Below are 22,064 nucleotides of genomic sequence, written 5' to 3'. Positions count from 1 at the left end.
GAAAAATTGTATCATCAGCAAATAAAAGTGCCGGAACAGGAACCCCTCCTAGCTTCGATGAATCATGGCTACATCCTAATAAGAATTTAGGGGCGTAATTTACAAATAATGAAAAAGGCGTGGGTGCTAACACGCAACCCTGCCTGACACCCCTCCTTATGGGGATTGTGTCTGTTAGTTCTCCCCTTGGACCACACTTAACTTTTGCAAAATTATCTTCATGTAATCTCTCCATTTGGGTAAGTAGGTCCTCGGGTACGCCGTGTACTTTTAAGGATTTCCAGAGCGAGTTTCAAGGAATCAGATCAAAGGCAGCCTTCAAATCAATAAAAGTTATGTACAGATGTCCTTTCTTGAAAACTGATTATTTCCAACCCAAACAGAGAAGTCAAAAAACCTGATCAACTGTGCTAGTTCTATCTCTAAACCCAGCCTGGTATTGTGTTAAAATACTATTTACCTCTATCCAATATGTATATATGTCATGGGACATCCACACAGCGCGAAGGCAGGCATACTCTCTCTCTCTCCCTCCTGGGAGCGAGCCTTATTTGTGTGCCCGACCTGAACAGTGTCCATTAACCATTGTACCTCCGAGTATGATTGGCTGGTTGACTACCTGGTGATGAGCTAGTCTCTTTCTGCTTACACATATGTGCTGTTGATGCTAAATTTCATTGGGATTTTGCGTATGTGTGGTGTAGTTCTCACGGTCCACACTGTCTGCTTATTTGTATCCCTGTCATCAACATAAATGTATCTCCTGGTAGTCATGGTTCTGTTTATCTCTGCATGGTGATATCTGTACCTCGACATGTCATTTTTGACATCTACTGTTGTGAATGCTCCGTTTGTATGCTCTGACTCTGTCATACTGTTATGTTCCTTTTCTGGGACTTTGTCTCTTGCAGATTCATGGGACTTGTACTCGGTTTAACTTCTTCTTGCAGAAGTTTGAGGACTCTTTTCCATTATGCATGGGCCGTTCTGGTTATGTGCTTCCCTTTCATCCCTGTCTGGATGAGAGAGGTCTCGTACTGTGGCTTCTGATGGATTGTGGTGCCTTTGCCTCCCCTTGTTAATGCTCCCTTACAGAGCCTAATGGGTCTGGTGTCAGCCACGCTGGCATTGCTATCCCCACCGTGTTTTGGTAAATGTTATTGATGGATGACTTCTCTTTGGATCTTGGGGTTTTTTAGTCGCAGACCCTCCTCCAATGGGGTATAGCTTTGGTATCTATTCTAAGTTAAGGAATCTGCGGCTAGATTTCTCTATCAGATGAACAAGTTATTTACCTTCGGTAACAATGTATCTGGTCAAGACACAGTCTAGCCACAAATTCCTTAACGCCCACCCATCCTCCCCGCTCTGTTTTATCTGTTGCTTCTCCACCCATTCTTGTAATTTGGTGGTGGGTTCAATGTCCTTCATGCTCCTGCACGCCGGTTCTTCCAGTGTGGGGCTTAATCATGTTCTTAGACCCTCCCTTCTTCCCTGTTATTTTTTTTAACCATTACCTGGGGTCTCCTTGACTTTGTTGTGGTCAATTAGTTTAGGGTCTAGTTGACAGTGCTACAGTCGATAGGTCATTTATGGGGTGTATGATTGCACATTCTCAGTTGTTGCAGAAATCTGGTCAATTACCATGAGTCATGTTGTTCCAGTTCTGTTGCCCGTTACAGTTAAATTTTGTGATTGCAAACTGCCTACTGTTTGCCATGTCATTCATCTCCAATGCTGTTTTGCCTCATAGGAGGGCATGGATCTTCGCTTCTGAGACAATATTTCTAGGGGCGAGTAGTCTCTTCTCCCCTTCAGTCCCTTATAGTATAAAGTACTCTTTAATTGATGTACATGGTGATGTTTCTCATCCTTCTACGATTTCTTGTCACTGTTGTTTCAAAGATTTTTTATCTTTTTTTTAGCACACTGTTCCCCCACTCTCATGGTTTTGGTAGTTGTTGGAATTTAATGTTATTTGCATTGTATTGCCCTATGTCGAGTTAGCATTTGTGGAGCCATTTTCTCTGTGGCCGCAATTTTGTCTTACTGACCGAAGCATATGTCTGCTCTCTCAGCTAGAAAACTGCTGTGATGCATTTGTGTCTCCAACGTTAAGCCTCGCTGAATGCACAAGAAACTTGCTCTATAAAGCATACCTTTCCCACTAGATAGAGGTTCGCTCCCACTATCCCAGCTGCGGGCACAGAACGAATGACCTTGCCAGAGAGATAGTGCGTGCCCAGTCTCAGACTCTTAGCTCATCTTTGTGTGCCCCTTTGTTTAAGCTGTTACTCTGTGGAAAGTTACAAGGTTCCAGCCCAGTTGCAAAATGTATAATTGTTACCTTTATGCTTGTGAAAGTCAGTCCCCCTCCAGCAATCTAAGGAGGCTGGTTAGACCGGACTCTGCTCAAGCATACTAATAAATAACATTGGTTTGTATTCTCTACTGGGTGACCGACTCTTCATTTGTATGGAAGGCTGAGAGGTGGTCGTAAGTAACATGGGTGGCCCTAATCGGGTCACTTCCTTCAGTTGGCGCCCGAACAGAGACCTCATCGGATGAGTGACCCATCTTTTCCTGCGGATGGGTGAGGAGGATGGGGCCACGTCGGGTCAGACGGGCGGATTGGGGATGCCTGCACGAAAGAGTTATGAACTCGCAGCAGCCCATCTGTCTGACCCGGCGGTACCTCAGCCAGTGGTCATCCCGACTGGTGTCCTGACCGGTAAAACCCTTGAATCTGACTATTTGGTCTGAAGAGTGGGCAGTGGAGAATAAATTTGTTTGACCTGTGTGCACCAGGTGAGCTTGTTTTGGTTCTTTGTGAATATTTATGGATTGTCTTTGGTATGGTCTGAGGACCATTTTTGTTTGCATTTGGTAGGTCTGCGCACCGATTTGGATGCAAAGTGTTTGCGGACACTTTGCCAGGCAACATATTGAATTTGGCTTACTTTTGAAAATGCCTGGGATTTGGCCGGCTTTTGGTTTGTGGTACCGACTTTGGCTTTTGTCTGGCACGGTATGAAGACCTATTTTGGTTCTTGTTTGGCACAGTCTGCAGATCGATTTTTTGGAAAAGTATTTGCAAATATTTTGTCAGGCATAAAATAGTGAACATGTTTACTTTGAGAATGCCTGGTAACTGTGAAAGGTTTCTTTGTGCTGTTATAGTTATTTTACTGATGCTCGACTAGATTTTACAAGGACAGCAGTTCAGGAAAAGAAGGAGATGGTCTATGTTTGATTCCCTTTGAACATGGCAAAGAGTAGCTTAACAGAGGTGGATGAAGGTAGAGAAAGAGACATGAGAAGGGGAGAATGAAGAATGTGACTCAGAAAGCCATAACATGTGACAAAAAGAAAAAAAAATAAGAAGGAGAAGGGTATTGACTGTGAAGATAGAACATTTCGATTACAGATTGATAAAAGTCATGTAGCCAAGAAGAAAAAGATTTGTGATAGAATAGTTAGACACCGAACGCTACATCCATTTGCCCTGCAAAGGATATTTCCTATTCTTCCCTTACAGCCCCAGCAACATGATTCTCCTGCTTCTGTTGCCATTGATTGGCCGGCTCTGGTTACGGCACCACTGTCTTTTCTTGGGCACTACTGTCCTTTCTTTGTTCTAGCTGTTTGTAGCGACTATGACTGTTAGTATTCCTGCCACATGTATTGCTTCGGTGTTTCTTTAATCAGCCCTTTCACTTATGCCGCAACCTGCTGAGATGCAAGTATCTGCTACTCCCTTGTCACCCCAAGGTATTGTTCCATTCCCCTACATTACTGAAAAGTGGAACACTGGCCCGGGGGTCTGATGGTAGAGATTGGACAAAATTTAAGAAGGGACTTAAACAATGTGGACGAACCCACTATGCGTATGTGTTACAATCACTATGTGTGGTTAGTACATGGACCCATTAGGTGTACTTAAAAGACCCCTTATACACCAACCTAGTTGGTGTCATGTTTCATCATCGGAGTCCCCACCGGGTGGCCGAGTGCCCGCCGGTTGTGCTATGATACCTGGTTACAGCGGAGCTGGTGTGGTGCAGATATGGGATGTGACGTGAAGTGATTATATTAAAAATATATCTCTGAGAATCCTTGTCTTTAGACTTTAATATTGGCGGCTCAGGATATGGTTAAAAGATATATATGTGATTCAACTATCAGGAGATTATTACCGTTAGTTGACTTTGTGTTGAAGTCTACATGTTTCAGCCCATTAAAAACATGTGATAGGGCTTTCTTCAGGACCAGTGAGTGAGAATAATGAGTGGCAAAGATGAAAAATGCCATGTGAAACCAGTGAACTACCTACACATGCGCTAAGGTGTGTGGTGTAAGTGTTGGCGTACCTACTGACACATGTCACAAAAAACCTGTTGGGGAAGAAAGAGGACAAGACACATAGATTATGGCAACATAAAATGCAATCTTAAAAGGTGCTGTAGTCCTTGTCTTGGTGGCTACCACAGTTATTGTTATGCTAAAATGCGGTGCATGCTGGCAACGACGTGCAGTGACTCGTGGCATGCTGCACCTGCAAAAGAGTGGTTGATGGCTTCCTGTGCGGCCTTGGTGAGATTAAGCGCGCATACGCCGAGGCAGATGGTGGCCGCATTGAAGTGTGCGGTCAAGTGTCTTTATGCTTCAACGTGCTAGGTTATTGGGGCCTGGGCCATTTAGCCTTTATAGGTAAAGGTGGCGCCCTGTGCAGCCTGTGATGGCTACACCTATAGTTATGACTGGAGCGCCGTGTGATGAGTGGTGGCCATATGAGGAGTATAACATGTGGTCCAGGGCACGCTATGCAAACAGGATTTGGCCACACATGAAGTTCATACATACAGTCATGTGACATAGTGCACTGTTAAAAACAATATATGTAGATTAATAAATGCGTGAAGTTAGCGGACATAATTACACTATATTTAGATATTTGGCAGCTAATCGAGGCTCGGGGAGGGTGCTCTTCCGATGTCCAAATCAGAAAATAAAGGGCGAGAATTGCGGCATTATGAGCAGGGAGATCCATGTGTTCTCATACGTCTATATGGGCAGGGGCGCGCGCTACCTCACTTGGTTTTACGGACACTGAATACAAAGCTACGAAAAGATCAAACACATCAGGGGGTTCTTTAGATGAAGACTCATCTGGGAGCAGCAGTTCCAGCTGAAGCAGCTACAGAAAAAGACAGCAGGAAAGGGGAAGAAAGATCGTCTGGCAACAACTATGGGTACAAGGGCCACCAGGGCCCAATATGGACTACCCAGCCCCATACCCCCAGATGCATCCACAATATGGATACGGCTGGAACCCGCCCTTTGGACCACCACCTCCCTACATGAATCAGAACCAACAATTTCCTTTTTTAGGAGGAGGCCAATGGGGACGTGGAAGAAGACGACGAGGGAACCAAGTCCACTGGGAGGACGACCAGCACCAATGAGCGCAGACAAGGAGCAAAACAAAGGACCAACAACCAGGTCCCAGCACGAGATGAGTCTTGTCACCAACCTCTCATCCCACATCTTGACACCCACGGAACTTGTAGTGCTAGAAAAAGGACTCGGGTTCGTACCGACAGCCAGACTAGACAAGTTTCAAAAACTCAGATTAAAAGCATTTTTTGAACAGTCACTACCCCAACCTGCCATCGAACAGCAGGGAGACACCCACTTCAGAGTAAAGTCCACCTTCATGCCACCACCTAGTGCCATACCTCCAGAAGATATAGTCTATGAACAGGCTGTATTCAAGGAAATTGAAACACTCAAGGAGGATCACACTTTCCAGAACACCAGTAATGCAGAATGCCAAGCCCTTCGATCACGGAGATCAAACAACGCTATTGTCAAAAAACCTGCTGACAAGGGTGGGGACACCGTCATCCTGAACAAAGAGGATTATCGACTGGAATATGAAAGACTACTCAGTGACACCAAGAACTATGGGAAACTCACCCAGGATCCGAGCGAAACCCTGAGAACACACATCAATGCACTGGTCAAAGAAGCAGAGACCACAGGACAAATCACGCCCAGTGAAGCTAAAGTTCTAACCACCACCTCAGGCAAAATACCATACTTCTACATAGTGCCCAAGATGCACAAAAAAGAGTCACCCCCACCGGGGCACTCTATTGTATCGGGCATAGGGTCCTTACTTGAACCCCTATCTCGTTATTGCGACTTCATTCTCCAGCCAATGGTCCAGTCCACCAGTACCTATCTCCAAGATACTAAGGACCTTCTAAGGCTACTCAATACCCTAGCCCACAACCTGGAAACTTCATTCCTGGTGAGTCTTGACGTAAAGAGCCTCTACACCAGTCTCCCGCAAGACGGCACCCTGAGAGTATTGAAATCCGCCCTGGACGAGACAGATTGGCAGTACCAGACCTCAAAGAGATTAATTTTGAAATGCGCTACGCTGGCACTGAAAGAAAACTTCTTTTAGTTTGATGGCCAACTCTATCTACAGAAGTACGGTACGTCAAGGGGGAGCGTTTTCGCCCCCGATGTGGCCGGCCTCTAAGTATACAATTTTTAGACCAAACATCTATTCCACAACAAACTGTCACGGATCCCAGAAATAAAGTTCTATAAACGCTACATCGATGACATCCTACTCATCTGGGAAGGAGATACCGAGTCACTCACAACATTCTGCGAATGGCTGAACACTTGCGGCCCAAATCTTAAATTCACGCATAGCTTTGACCATAACAAAACCCCATTCCTAGATCTGGACATTGAAGCTGACGGAGGGTATCTGAAGAGTAAAACCCACTTCAAACCCACGGCCCGCAACTCACTCCTACATTTCTCCAGTTTCCACCCCAGATCACTGCGAGAAAATCTCCCTTACGGACAGTACCTCCGACTCCGTAGAAACTGCAGCGATGTGGGAGACTACAAAGACCAAGCAAAGGATCGAAGCAAAAAGCTACTGAAGCGTGGATATCCCAAACACATCACAGAGAAAGAAAAGAAACGAGCATGGAATCAAAACCGCAAAGGGCTCATTGAAATACAGACACGTGAACCCACCCGAACACCGTTCACCTGTGTAACTACCTTCAACACCATCTCTAACAAGGTCTCTCAAATCATAAAATAAATTGGCAAATCTCACAAAAAAGCAAGATCCATCAAAGATGCCTTCCTTAGTATCTATATGTCCGGCACCACAGCTGAAGCCTGTAAACACAGTCCTAAATGTGTGGGGGCTTCCCAAAGTCGTCGGCCACTTCCCCTGTGGCAATTGCAGTGTGTGCCACATCACTGAAACCTCCAAGAATCTCAATCTGGAACCAGGTAAGACCTAGCAACTACGACAACACACCAACTTCAACACGGCATATGTTGTGTATCGCATCATGTGCCCCTGCAACCTCACCTACATTGGGATGACAAACTGAAAGGTCAAGACCAGAACCGTAGCACCACAAGCTGTAAAAAGAACACCACAAAAATGACCAACCACTTCCTGGAAGCAGGCCACATGACAAATGACATGCGCTGGGTCGTCATTAAGGCACTGGACCCGAATCTGCCGAACATACAACACCATGTATTAGAAAAAGAACAAAGATGGATTTATCGCTTACCAAGCCATAACACAGGCCTCAATGACAATATATCATGGAACAGTCTCAGCAGGCCATAATGTCAACACACGTTGACACAGACACTACCCCAGGTTACATCTGACCACAGAGGTCGCCTTTCTTCACCTCCTGGGTTTCAGTCTGATTCATAAAATCCCCTCTTGAGAAATTTAAAGCAGCACCTGTACACATAAATACCAGCTACTCAGCACCCCATGAGGTGTGTGTTTCTTTTCTTTTCTCTTTTCCCTAGACCATTAGGGCCAATGTCTCACTTCTAAACAATGCCTTATACCACAGAGACCATCCGGTCCCGCCCATCATACATCGCAAGCAGCTGTAAACAGTAATCTTGATTCGTTTGACATACAGCCGCTATCCTCTTGGAACCTTGTCTGTATTCTACAAAGCCCAAGCTGGGCCAATGGGCATTTTCGTATCCCTGTTGTAACCACAGCTCACTTCAACTACACCAGTCCAACATGGCCCCCGAGCTCAAGCCCACAGTTGGGCTCACATAGAACTTCATCGGAACGTAACGCGCATGCGCGCACATGCGTGCTGAACAGGCACTGTGTCACTGCCACTCTAACACGTACCCAGCAATCCTGCTACACAGCACGTACCGGACCATACCATTCCATTTAAAAGCTCATTCCCTCGCAGCGTCCTGTACCAGACGGGACTTCGGGGGATTAATGCAGTTTTGAATCGGGACACTCACCGAGACCAAGCAAGGTAGCGAGCGCCCCTGCCCATATAGACGTATGAACACACACGGATCTCCATGCTCATAATGCCACAATTCTCGCCCTTTATTTTTAGATTGGGACATCGGAAGAGCACCCCCCCAAGCCTCGATTAGCTGCAAAATATCTAAATATAGTGTAATTATTACCGCTAACTTCACGCATTTATTAATCTACATATATTGTTTTTAACAGTGCACTATGTCACATGGCTGCATGTATGAACTTCACGTGTGGCAATATCCTGTTTGCATAGCGCGCCCCGGACCACATGTTATACTCCTCATGTGGCCACCACTCGTCACACGGCGCTCCAGCCGTAACTATAGGTGTAGCCATCACAGGCTGCACAGGGCGCCACCTTTACCTTTAAAAGCTAAATGGCCCAGGCCCCAAGAACCTAGCATGTTAAAGCATAAAGCCACTTGACCGCACACTTCAATGCGGCCACCATCTGCCTAGGCTTATGCGCGCTTAAACTCACCAAGGCTGCACAGGAAGCCATCAACTACTCTTTTGCAGGTGCAGCATGCCACGAGTCATTGCACGTCGCTGCCAGCATGCGCAGCATTTTAGCATAACAATCACTGTGGTAGTCACCAAGACAAGGACTACAGCACCTTTTAAGATTGCATTTTATGTTGCCATAATCTATGTGTCTTGTCTTGCCCTCTTTCTCCCCCAACAGGTTTTTTGTGACAAGTGTCAGTAAGTACGCCGACACTTACACCACACACCTTAGCGCATGTGTAGGTACTTCACTGGTTTCACGTGACCTTTTTCACCTTTGCCACTCACTATTCTCACTCACTGGTCCTTAAGAAAGCCCTATCACACGTTTTAAATGGGCTGAAACCTGTAGACCTCAACACATAGTCAACTAACGATAATAATCTCCAGATAGTTGCATCACATATATATCTTTTAACCATATCCTGAGCCGCCAATATTAAAGTCTAAACGCAAGGATTCTCAGAGATATATTTTTAATATAATCAATTCACGTCTCATCACATATCTGCAACACACCAGCTCCACTGTAACCAGGCGTCGTAGCACAACTGGGGGGCACTCGACCACCCGGTTGGGACCCCAATGATGAAGCATGACACCAACTAGGTTGGTGTGTGAGGGGTCTTTTAAGTACACCTAATGGGTCCATGTACTTACCACATATAGTGATTGTAACACATACGCATAGTGGGTTCGTCTACATTGTTTAAGTCTAGCATTACATTGGGGAGCAGGACATACCCCCTCTACTTCCCCTCGCTCTCTCCTTGCTTTTCCTGAAATTTAAGAAGTCCATGAGTTTGTATGCGTGCTCTTACATAGGAGATGCAGAGACAGAAGAGGTAGTGGTTCATGAGGCTGCGCAGTGGGCCCGGAACACAATTTATACTATAGAAGGTGTGTAATGTGTGTTGAAAGAATATGAGCCGTTTGTACAGCAGCATGCCCATAAGCATATGTCAGCTACGTTAATTGGGTTGTGGGATCATTTTTTCAATGGTGTAGCACCCCAGATTATTTATGATATCCGGGACCATCTGTATGCTGCTGTCATGGCCCCTACCCAAGTTTTTGTTAATGTTGTAGTGCCGTTTGGTTATTGATGTTCGTTCCTTCAGAAGAGCCCGACAACAGGGTCCCAGTTTCCGATGAGGGAAGTACACCCTATTTATCACCCTGAAATACCACTGCTGCGTGATCAGCATGATGCTGATGTCAGACAGCGAGTAGAGGCTCATTTTCAAGAACAATGGGTTTATACTCCATGGGAAAGGTGTGAGGTTTTGTCCCCTAAGACTAAGTTACCTGACCCTAGGAAGAATTTAACACTAGCAGATATTGAAATGTTCTTTGGTTTGCTTGTGCCAGTGGATGTTTGGTGACAGGTGCATATGCAGGACCCCGTTGTAGAAGAGGGTGGTACCTCCGATAAAATTAAAGAATAGGATAAGGAACAGAAGTCAGGAGACACGCCTTGGGCTGAGTTACTTACTTTGCCCGGCCATATTATTATCTATGAGGTTGGTTGGGACATGTTATCTTGTGATTTGTATCTTAGATTATACTGGACAGGGTTTGTTAACAGGAGGTGGTGCGCGACTGCTTTTTATTTATACTTTGCTTACTGTAATAGCGACATGACTCTAGGCTTCCGAAGGCACATTGTCCGCAGCACCTTCTGTCATCTTAGATATGATCTAGTATTTCGAGTTTAGGGGAAACGGAAGGTAAGGTGAGGATGTGGTAAGCCCAGTAGTTTTCGTGTAGCAGCAGACAGTAAGCCTTGTAGAAAAAAAAAACCATATATACATAGTTCAGGTTTTGTTTAGAAAGAAGGGGGTTGGGGAGACTATCGTTAATGTATGTGACGGTCTCGGATACTCTTGATGACTATGAAGAGGTTGATTACTTTGTTTCACTTACGTGACATTAATGGAGTAGTGATTTTCCTGTTTGCAACGGCTACTGATATTCAAGATCTTTTTACAATAATTCCTTCTTCTGCTATTTTTCTTTTTGTCTCTCACTAGAAGAGTACATTCCTTTTACAAATCATATTCATCTTGTAAGTAGCCACATGGATTTTTGGGCCCACATGGGTTCACACACGCTGGGTGCAGTCTTACGTTCTGTCGTGTTTCACACAGCAATAACGGTATCTATCATTTAAAAGTGCAAAGTAGTTTTGGTCGCTCCCCACAGGTAACATATTGATTCAGTATGCCGACATTTAGCTCAACATGGCCATGAAGTACCATTTTTTACGTTTTTAATATTGTCGACAGGTGGTTACCTACTTTTGGTCGCCTACTGTCAAAGGGGGGTAGGAGTCATGATCCTACCGCATGAACTGCATGAACGCATGCTTTGCATGAATGCATGCCTTGCACACATGAATGTCAGTTTGCTAAGTATGACCCAGCTACATGATCACCTGCTTGAAACGCCTGAACATTCGTTATTTTTTAACAACAAATAGCGCTTTGCTCAGCTCCAGTGTTTGGCATGCTAAGTGATTGGTATTGTATGATGGCGTTTGTGCACTGTTTTTTTTGTTTTAACGCAATCAGGTATAGAGATAAGCAACAATTGTGTGCTCATTTCTCTACTGTGTGTTTATTTCTGTGCTATGATTAACACTACCCTGCGAGCTCTCCCGAGCTGTCTAAGAGCGGTCATGCCTGTGGCTGTCTCGATAAGGCAATCGACTGGCCTTGTACTTGACACTGATCTCACAGCCATGGTACTCCATGCTGTGAATACATTTTTTTTATAAAATAGTGACACAGCACTTCACCAGTGCACGTCTGACAGGTCATGAGCTGACACTCTAAGGTTCAATATTGTGCCACTCTGCACACAGCCCCGTTACTACCCCTCCCTTCTGAGAGGAGACAAAGGAATGGGTAGACCTCACTGATGTTCCCTTATCTGACACCCAAGGGGAACAATATGTTGATGGCTCTTGCTTTGGGTTACCAGATGGCACCACAGTTACTCTGCATGCTATTGCTGCGCTGTGTACAGCAGTGAGACGTCACAAGTTCCCTATCCCGTACTGCGAGTTTCATGTGCCTCTAGAGTCGCAAGCGCCTTAGATGGAGGTTTTGTCTGCTTTGACACGCCCTCAGATATTGCCAATAGTAAAGTACGGCATCTATTGCAGCTGATCCTGATAGGTGGGCCCCAAAGCCACCATGTTATTGATGTGCCCATTAATGAAGAGATACAGAGTGAGGCTACAGTAGAGCAAGACCACTGACTCATTGTCAGTGAAATTGCTGTCCCCCCTCGCAGCCCCACCATAAGTGAGGCCTTCCCCCGAGCCCCTGCACTCTCAAGTGCTGGTGTTCGAGGCCCTCCTCCACCCGCAGGTTTTACCTGCACCTCATCCCTGGTGGTCCAGTGGGCCTCTGTCACCTTTCTCTCGCTCCGCTCTTATTCTCAGTTTTCACTTGTTTTACACTGATTTCAATCCCCCCCTTTTACTCTCTTTCTGTGTCTTTCTTCCATTTTCTCTAGTTTTTTACTGATTTCAATCTCCCCCTTTCACTCCCATCTGTGTCTCTCCTCCATTTTCACTCGTTTTTTACTGATTTCAGTCTCCCCCTTTCAGCCCCCCTCTGTGTCTTTCCTCCGTTTTCACTCGTTTTTTACTGATTTCAATCTCCCCCTTTCACTCCCCCTCTGTGTCTTTCCTCCGTTTTCACTAATTTTTCACTGATTTAATCTCCCCCTTTTACTCTCCTTCTGTGTCTTTCCTCCGTTTTAACTCGTTTTTTACTGATTTTAATCTCCCCCTTTCACTCCCTTTCTGTATCTCTCCTCCGTTTTCACTAGTTTTTGCTGATTTCAATCTCCCCCTTTCAGTCCCCCTCTGGGTCTTTCCTCCGTTTTCACTTGTTTTTTACTGATTTCAATCTCCCCTTTCACTCCCCCTCTGTGTCCTTCCTCCATTTTCACTAGTTCTTTACTTATTTCAATCTCCCCCTTTCACTCCCCCTGTGTCTCTTCTCCATTTCCACTCCTTTTTCACTGATTTAATCTTCCCCTCTCACTCTCCTTCTGTGTCTTTCTCCAACTTTTCTTGCACCTTTTACTGCCTCATTTTTACTCTTTCCTCACTTTCTGCCTTTTCTGCTCGTTTTTCTCTGCCGCTGCTGCCCCCGCGGCCCCTCTTCCCCAGCATGACCAACTCGACCAGCCCAATCCAGCTCCCCTCCCTGCTCCCACTTCCCAGCTGTCCAGCCCTCCCCAACCCCTACTTAATGGCGGCCGCTGCGGGGACAGGCGAGCAAAACCACTGACTTATTGTCAGTGAAATTGCTCTCCCCCTCGCAGCTCCACCATCAAGTGAGGCCTTCCCTCGAGCCCCTGCACTCTCAAGTGCTGGTGTTCGAGGCCCTCCTCCACCCGCAGGTTTTACCTGTGCCTCATCCCTGGTGGTCCAGTTGACCTCTGTCTCCTTTCTCTTGCTCCGCTCTTTCTCTCCGTTTTCACTTGTTTTTCACTGATTTCAATCCCACCCATTTACTCACCTTCTATGTCTTTCCTCTGTTTCCTCTAGTTTTTTACTGATTTCAATCCCCCCCTTTCACTCCCCCTCTGTGTCTCTCCTCCATTTTAACTCGTTTTTTAGTGATTTCAATCTCCCCCTTTCACTCCCTCTCTGTGTCTTTCCTCCATTTTCACAAATTTTTTACTGATTTCAGTCTCCACCTTACACTCCCCCTCTGTGTCTTTCCTCCATTTTCACTCGTTTTTCACTGATTTAATCTTCCCCTCTCACTCTCCGTCTGTGTCTTACCCCCACTTTTCTTGCACCTTTCACTGCCTCATTTTCACTCTTCAATCCAGCTCCCCTCCCCGCTCCTGCCTCCCAGCTGTCCAGCCCTCCCCAACCCCTATTTAATGGCGGCCGCGCCACTGGCGCGCCGAAGACACACCAAAGGCAAGCCCGTCTGTGCCCATCTGTGACTGACCGCAACCAGCGCCAGGAACCCTGGACCTCCTCAATGCCAATGCTACGACCCCGCGGCACTCCACGCTCTCAACCCAGGACACAACAACAATTGCAAGCTAGCATCACCAGCCGACACCCACAGACCCTTCAGCTGTCACCGCAGCCGGCACACCTGCAGCACCGCCAAGACCACATACCCGGTGCAACCTGCCCACCAGACCACAACCCAACCGAAGACCCTGCAATGCATCCTCCTCAACGTCCGATCCCTCCACAAACACGCCACCAAAATTTGGAACCTCCTCGACAGCACCACCCCGGACGTAGCGTTCTTAACCGAAACATGGACCAACACCACCACGGGACCGGACAACACCATCGCTATTCACCAAGGATACAAGACCTCCAGGAAGGACTGCCCCACCCGCCCAAGAAGAGGAACCGCCATCGTCCACAAATCCAACCTCCAGCTGAGCACACACCCTGACGAGCTTACAGACTTCAAGAAGCTCTACCACCACCCTCCGAGGCACCCTCATCTACCGACCCCCTGGACCCCGCAGACTTTTTGCCAACTCCATCATGGACATCATCTCCCCGCATTCCATCGCGTCCACCAACTACACCCTACTGGGAGACCTCAGCTTCCACTTCGACAACCAACTGGACTCCAGCACCACATCCCCCCTGGACAACCTTCACAACATTGGACTCCGCCAGATCGTGACCGAACCCACGCACAAAGCAGGACACACCCTCTTCACAACAGGTAACTCCATCACCTTCAGCCACACCACTGAACTCCCATGGACTGACCATCGTTGCGTCCACTTCACCCTCAGAACACCCACCATCCACAGACACCTGCACCTGCTCCCACGAAGAAACTGGACCAGAATACCCGACGACCAGCTAACCTCATCACTCAGCAACTCCACCCTAACCATCACGGAAAACGATGACCCCAACACCGCAGCCCGAACCATGCACAGATAGATCTCCAACTGCGCCAACACCATAGCCCCCCTCAAGAAAAACAACAACACACACGCCAAGAAAGCCAGATGGTTTACCACCGTACTTCAAGAGTCCAGATGCACTTGCTGCCGCCTCAAAAAGGCCTGGAGGAACACCAAATCCACAGAAGCCTACAACAACTTAAGAACCGCCACCAACGCACACCACCAACTCATCAGAAAAACGAGGAAAAAAGCAATTGAAGACAGAATCTCCACTCACGCACACAACAGCAAAGAACTCTTCAACATCATCAAGGAGTTCGCCCAACCCACCAGTGAGTCCACCGACATCCCTCCTTCACAAGACCTCTGCGACAAACTCAGCACCTTTTCCCACCACAAAATCAAGAGCATCTATGACAACTTCAACAAAGACAACAACACACTGAACCCTCACTAACCACCCCGACACCCTGAAGCCAGCAATCGACAACTGGACAGCCCTTACCACCGAAGACACACGGAAGACCATGAAGTCAATACACTCCGGGGCCCCCACGGACCCCTTGCCCCCACCACATTTTCAACAGAGCCGCCAACACCATCGCACCCATGCTCTGCCACACCTTCAACCGCTCCCTGGCAACTGCCACGTTCCCCGACGACTGGAAACACACCGAGGTCAAACCCCTCCTGAAGAAACCCTCGGCAGACCCCACCGACCTCAGAAACTACAGACCCATCTCCCTGCTCTCGTTCCCAGCGAAAGTCATTGAGAAAGCCATCAACAGCCAACTCGCCACATTTATTGAAGAGCACAACATCCTCGACTCCTCCCAATCCGGTTTCAGAAAAAACCACAGTCCGAAAACCGCCCTCCTCGCTGCAACAGACGACATCCGCCCCCTACTGGACAAAGGAGAAACAGCAGCCCTCATCCTCCTTGACCTCTCAGCAGCGTTCGACACAGTCTCTCACCGCACCCTAATACGCAGACTCCACGACGCAGGGATACAAGACAAGGCCCTCAACTGGATCTGCTCCTTCCTCTCAGGCAGAACGCAGCGGGTCAGACTCCCCCCTTTCCTCTCCAACCCTACAACTACCACCTGCGGAGTCTCCTGGGGTCCTCCCTCAGCCCTACACTCTTCAACGTCTACATGGCTCCGCTCGCCCCCATCGTCAGAATCTACGGACTCAACAATGTGTCATACGCAGACGACATCCAACTCATCCTCTCCCTATCCAACAAACCCAATACACAATTTTCGAGAAGGCATGGAAGCCGCCGCCAAATAGATGAAATACAGCTGCCTACAACTAAATACCAACAAGACAGAAGTTCTCATCATGGGCCAACCCCTGACGCATGGAACGACATGTGGTGGCCCCCTGCCCTCGGAAGCCCGCCCATCCCTATGGACCACGCACGTAACCTGGGAATCATCCTGAATTCCGAGCTCAAAATTGACCGCCAGATCAACTCTGTCTCACCCTCCTGCTTCCACACTCTCCGCCTCCTTCAAGACGTTCAAATGGATGCCCTTCTAACACAGACAGACCGTCACTCACGCCCTGGTCACCAGCAGACTTGACTACCGCAACGCACTCTACGCCGAAATAAACAAAAACCTCACCCGCAAGCTACAGAACATCCAGAAAGCCATCACAAGACTGGTCCTCGACCTGCCAAGACACTGCCACATCTCCCAGCACCTGTGCACACTCCACTGGCTCCCCATCGAAGCTAGAGTCACCTTCAAGATGCTCACCCACGCCCACAAGGCAGTGCACATGTTCTCCTTGTAGTCATGATTGCCGATGGCTCAGCCCCTTTTAGCGCTAAGGGTATTTGTTTTTCTCTGATTACTTGTATCAATTAACTGAAAGTGTGCATTCTATTTCATTAACAGATCCGTCTGTCCCTGTTGCCACATCAAAGAGACGCGGACTCGGCATTCAGCCTCTGAAATATGGATGTAAAGGGATGTGGACAGTGTTGGTGCCCTGAATGCAGCGTCCGCCCCAGAGAATTTAAGCCATTAAAGTACAGTTGTTTGCCGACACTTCTGTGCCTGGAGTCACTGGGTACAATTTGCGCCCCCCAAAGAGGAACAGTGCAGCAAAAGAGAAGTCAGACTAGTAGGGATGGACTGCGAGGAAAAAGAATAGGATGTACCTTACCTGTGGTACCAACGGTAGTTTAGGGAAAGGGAGATTGGTGCATTGTTCAGACATTAGATAGGTTGAATTCGACATGCTTCCCCGGGAAAAAGGGGGGTGCACTACCCTGAACAACGTGGGATTTCTTCAGAAAGGGCTGCGATCGCGCAGCTCCACTGAAAGTGCTCAACAGCACCACTGTAGATGAACAATTGGAGTCTGCCAGCAAGGCTCTGATAAACACTGGGAACTTTGGCCCATTCTCTTTTTTCTTTGCCGCTTGCCCTATTGCATTGCATTTCTTTCCCGCTAACAACATTGTATCCTTTTGGTCGCCTAATTGTTGCGGAAGAACAGCCCTTTACACCTCCGTGCCCAGAGAGGGGTTGGTCCACAAAAACTAGAATAGTTTTAGCACCCATAGTTGTTATTGCGCAAATAATTTTGTTAGGGATATCCTACCTACTGGATGAGGCGTATCCTGTGCACTCCCTAGTTGGTACAACATCCGTTTTTTCTTAACACATGTTTGTTACTTTGGCTCCTCACAAAGGGGAGCACCAGAAGACATACACTGATAATTCAATTGCTTCGATTGGTGTACCTTCAATTTCGTTTTTCTGTTCCAGATATGACATTTATTGATTTTTGCACTGCAAAGGAATATGTACATTAAGCAGATGTCTTGAACGGTGGTTAATATGACAATTCGTTTAGTATCCGGGGGCGGGGGGGATTGCGGTGGGTGAGAGCACATGTGGCTTCACTTACAGACTGAACATGATAACAAGCCCGTCTTAGATCCTGCATCATAATGTTTACTTTGCCTGTGGGTCACAAGCTCAGGCTTGGCCTCCGAAGGGATGGTTTGCAAGTGCTGCCTCTCTTTTCTTTTTCCCAATCTAATTTTTTGCCCCATCTACGTATCGTACATTTCATCAGCTACAATGTAAAAGTATGTTTTTGCCCTGAGCCAAAAGGTTTGCTGACATGAAAAATATGCCCCTGTATGCACTGTCTCCTAGCTTGTTGTGCACATTGAGTTAAGATTCTCATCCCTGATCGGTCAGTCCCAGTCCACAACACACATGCTGTGATTGAGCTCTATCAGGATTGCTAAAATAATGTACTTTGGTGCTGGTAAATTTGCATACTGACTATGTACCCCTAGCCTATAGTAATGTTTCTTATGCTTGCAATATGTTATTTGATTCTAGATCGTGCGAGAAAATGACTTAGCAAAGGCTGAAAGGGGGTTATTTTGCAATTAAATGTTATTTTCATTGTAATGCCCTATGTTCAGTTAGCATTTGCGGCACCATTTTCTCTGTGGCCGCCATTTTGTCTGACTGACCAAAGCTCATTTCTACTCTCTCACCTAAAAAACTGCTGTGATGCATTTGCGTCTCCAAGGTTAGGCCCTGTGAATGCATGAGAAAGTCGCTCATTAACGCATACCATTCCCACTAGATAGAGGTTCGCTCCCACTATCCCAGCTGCGGGCACAGAAAGAATGACCTTGCCAGAGAGATAGTGTGTGCCCGGTCTCAGACTCTTAGCTCATCTTCGTGTGCCCCTTTGTTTAAGCTGTTTCCCTGTGGCAAGTTACAAGATGGGTGTGTTCTTGCCCAGCTGCAAAACGTATAAATGTTACCTTTATGCTTGTGAAAGTCAGTCCCTCTCCAGCAATCTAAGGAGGCTGGTTAGACCGAACTCCGCTCGAGCGAATACTAATAAATAACATTGGTTTGTATTCTCTACTGTCTGACCGACTCTTCATTTGTATGGAAGGCTGAGAAGTGGTCGTGAGTGACCGGGTGGTCCTAATCGTGTTACTTTCTTCATAGTGGCTTCACATTGTGGTGCGGAAAAGCTTCACAGTAGAAAACTGACGTCAGCGCGCCGGGAGGGATGTATATGGCTCCATTGACGTCATATCCGTGGACGACGTCAGGACGGAGCCATGCGACGCCGTCCCCCGGCGCACAGAGGTTCTGCTGATATTCTTCGGATCCAGTCTGACACCTGGGGATATTCTAAGTTAAGGAATTTGCGGCTAGACTGTGTGTGTACCAGATACATCATTACCGAAGGTAAGTAACTCGTTCATTTAAGCGCTATGTTTACCGGTTGATGGTCACATAATTTAAAATTATATCATTTTTTTATTGCTCCTCTCAGAACTCAGAAAAACACAGTGAAGTCAGAACATTGTAGACAGTCAAAAAGGTGCACATTTTCGTCTCTGGGTCATAATGCTTGTTGGAAACGCCCACTCCCACTCCGCAGGGTGGTGGTGGACTCCCCGAACACACTGTGGTAGCTTGGCTCGAGTGGTCAGGAAACAGGCGCAGTGCTAAGCATACAATATACCCATACAAGAACCATGCGTGCATCCGTTCCAAAAACGACTCTACACCGTAAAAATTATGAAAATATTCTTTCTTTATCTTTTTCTCTTAGTTGCTGATTGGAAAAATAAATAGGCCAATCACAATATACAAGTTTCAATTAGGGCAGGTCAAATAAATATTGGCTGTTTGATGAAATAAATAGGGGTGATCATAAATAACAGGGCATAAATACAAGTGCAATATATACAGACAATTAAATACTTTGAGGCAATAAATACTGTACCAATAAATATTGTACACCAACAAGTCCTGTGGACCTATAAATATAGTGCAGCAATAAATAGGTAAAAACTCAATAAATACAGTATCCCCAATAAATAATTAAAAGTATACCGCAACCCTCATATAATCAGATGACACTTCAATTCTTAAGGGCTGATATGGCCCAGGCACAGCTTGTAGGGTTGTGGAAGGCTTGAGGGGGGCTACTCCCTGGCTGGGACAAGGCTGAGGCCTAATCTGAGGTAGATCCAAGGGGGGTATACCAGTGCCCTGGCTTTCTCTCTCCACACAACCTCTCTAGGTTAGTCCCAGTTCACCCCAGGCACAGTCAGGTGGGTTTCAGCACCTCCCTAGCCCCTTAGAGCAGTCTCTCAGGTCTCCACAGGGCCTTAGGCGCCCTCTACTCCACTTACTGCCCTTTTTCTGATGTTCCGACGCCGCTGGAGTCGTGTCGACGCCGTGAGGCGGTTCCGGTTCGGTCTCGGCGGCCTCGGCACAATGTCAGTTCTTTGACGACGCCGGCAGGCGGTTCCGGTCCGATGTCGGTGGCCTCGGTTCGATCTCGACCTCCGATTCGACGGCGTCGGGCAGTCTCTTCACGATGTCGACTTCGGGCGGCTCCGGTCCGATGGCGCTCTCGGCTCCGATGACGTCGGCCGGCCTGGCCTCGATGTCGACTTCCGGCGACTCCGGGGTGCGATCCTCACCCCCGACCTCCGGTGCTCCTCCTCACAGGCTCCGGGCGACTCCGGAGTGCGATCCTCACTCCCGACCTCCGGTGCTCCTCTACCTCGGTCTCCGACGACTCCGGAGGGCGGACTTCACTCCTCCGATGACGCCGCTCGCTCGACCTCGGTTCACTTCCTCCTCGACCTCTGGTATTCCTCACGACCTCCGTCGGCGCCCTCTCACGACCTCAGGCGGCTCCGGGTACGACGTCTGCTACTTCAGTCAGCGCCGCTTCTCCACCTCGGGCTCCAGGTCTCAGGCTACTCGACGCCGGACTCCAGGGAAACCAGTTTCCAGGTCAGGATCTGGCTGCTTTCTGCTTCTAAGGCCTGTTCCTGCTGTCCAGGTCCTTAGGATAAGTTTTTCTGTCTTCTTCCCACACAGGGCTATAGGCTGGGATCCATCAGTAGGGACAAGTATCAAGGGTGGGTTTATGGACCCCACTCCAGGCACAAGTTTCCACCCCTGCTGCTTCACTCCTTCCTCCTTCACTGTTGTGCTCCACTCTCTTCACCAGTCAGGTGCCAACTGCCAGCTCCAACTGCCAACTGCCTCTCTTATCCTCCCAACATTCTAAACCGCCTCCAACTGTCACAGAGTTCTGGAATCTCCTGGAATGTTCTGGAAGGTGCTGGTAGGTTCCAGTGGATGCTGGTGATGTCACAGGTGGCCACCATTTTGTGCTCCAGGCCCTCAGACAGAAGTTTCAGGGGTAGCTAAAATGGCTCCCTGAATCTGTAGCAACACGAAAAAGTCTGGTGGTTCCCAAAAAGGAAAAATTCAAACAGGGTTTGAGGCAAAAGTGGGACAAAATAAATAATGATGAGGAGGGACCACCCAAAGGGCTGACAGGTCTAACACGCGTCCCCCCCAGCTGAAAGTGGGGAGAGCTACCCACCCCCTTGGGAGTTCTCATCACTAAGGCGGAAATACCTTGAGAGACCGTCTGCATTGGCGTGGTCCACTCCAGGCCGATGTTCCACCTGAAAGTCCATCCCCTGTAGGGAAATAGACCACCTCAACAACTTGGGATTCTCCCCCTTCATCTGCATCAGCCAACGAAGGGGTCTGTGGTCGGTCTGAACAAGGAAGTGCGAGCCAAACAGGTATGGCCGCAGCTTCTTCAGAGCCCATACCACTCCAAAGGCTTCACGCTCTATTGCACTCCACTTCTGTTCCCTGGGAAATAGTCTCCGGGATAGGAAGACCACGGGTTGATCCAGACCCTCTTCGTTGAGTTGCGATAACACTGCCCCAATGCCATGTTCTGATGCATCTGTCTGGACAATGAACTTCTTGGAAAAGTCTGGGGCCCTTAAGACCGGGGCCTCGCACATGGCTTTCTTCAATTTCTCAAAGGCTTGCTGACAAGCCTCCGTCCAGACTACCCGTCGAGGTTGTTTCTTGGACGTGAGCTCCGTGAGAGGGGCTACGATGGTACCGTACCCCTTCACGAAGCGGCGATAGTATCCCGTGAGGCCCAAAAATGCTCGGACCTCAGTCTGTGTCTTGGGGGGTTCCCAGGCCATGATGGCCTCGATCTTCGCCTGGAGGGGTTGCACCGTTCCCCTACCCACCAAGTGTCCAAGGTACACTACCGACCCCTGCCCGATCTGGCACTTGCTGGCCTTGATCGTCAATCCAGCTTGTCTCAGGGCCTGGAGAACAGCTTGCAGGTGACGCAAGTGATCCTCCCAGCTGTTACTGAAGACGGCTATGTCATC

General features: G+C 47.8%; 1 long non-coding RNA gene across 1 annotated transcript in view; it reads left to right on the top strand.

Annotated features, from left to right (window-relative positions):
* The window catches only part of LOC146784500 (uncharacterized), a 174,953-nt gene that overhangs the window by 128,761 nt on the left and 24,128 nt on the right, over nucleotides 1-22,064 (top strand). Inside the window, exon 3 of the long non-coding RNA XR_014970851.1 lies at nucleotides 18,823-19,068. This is a non-coding gene — a long non-coding RNA (uncharacterized LOC146784500). The remainder of the gene's footprint in view (nucleotides 1-18,822; nucleotides 19,069-22,064) is intronic.

This window comes from Triturus cristatus, chromosome 11 (assembly GCF_964204655.1).
Source record: "Triturus cristatus chromosome 11, aTriCri1.1, whole genome shotgun sequence".
NCBI lineage: Eukaryota > Metazoa > Chordata > Amphibia > Caudata > Salamandridae > Triturus > Triturus cristatus.
The sequence above is the reverse complement of the archived record's forward strand: the minus strand, read 5'-3'. Positions and strand labels throughout refer to the sequence as shown.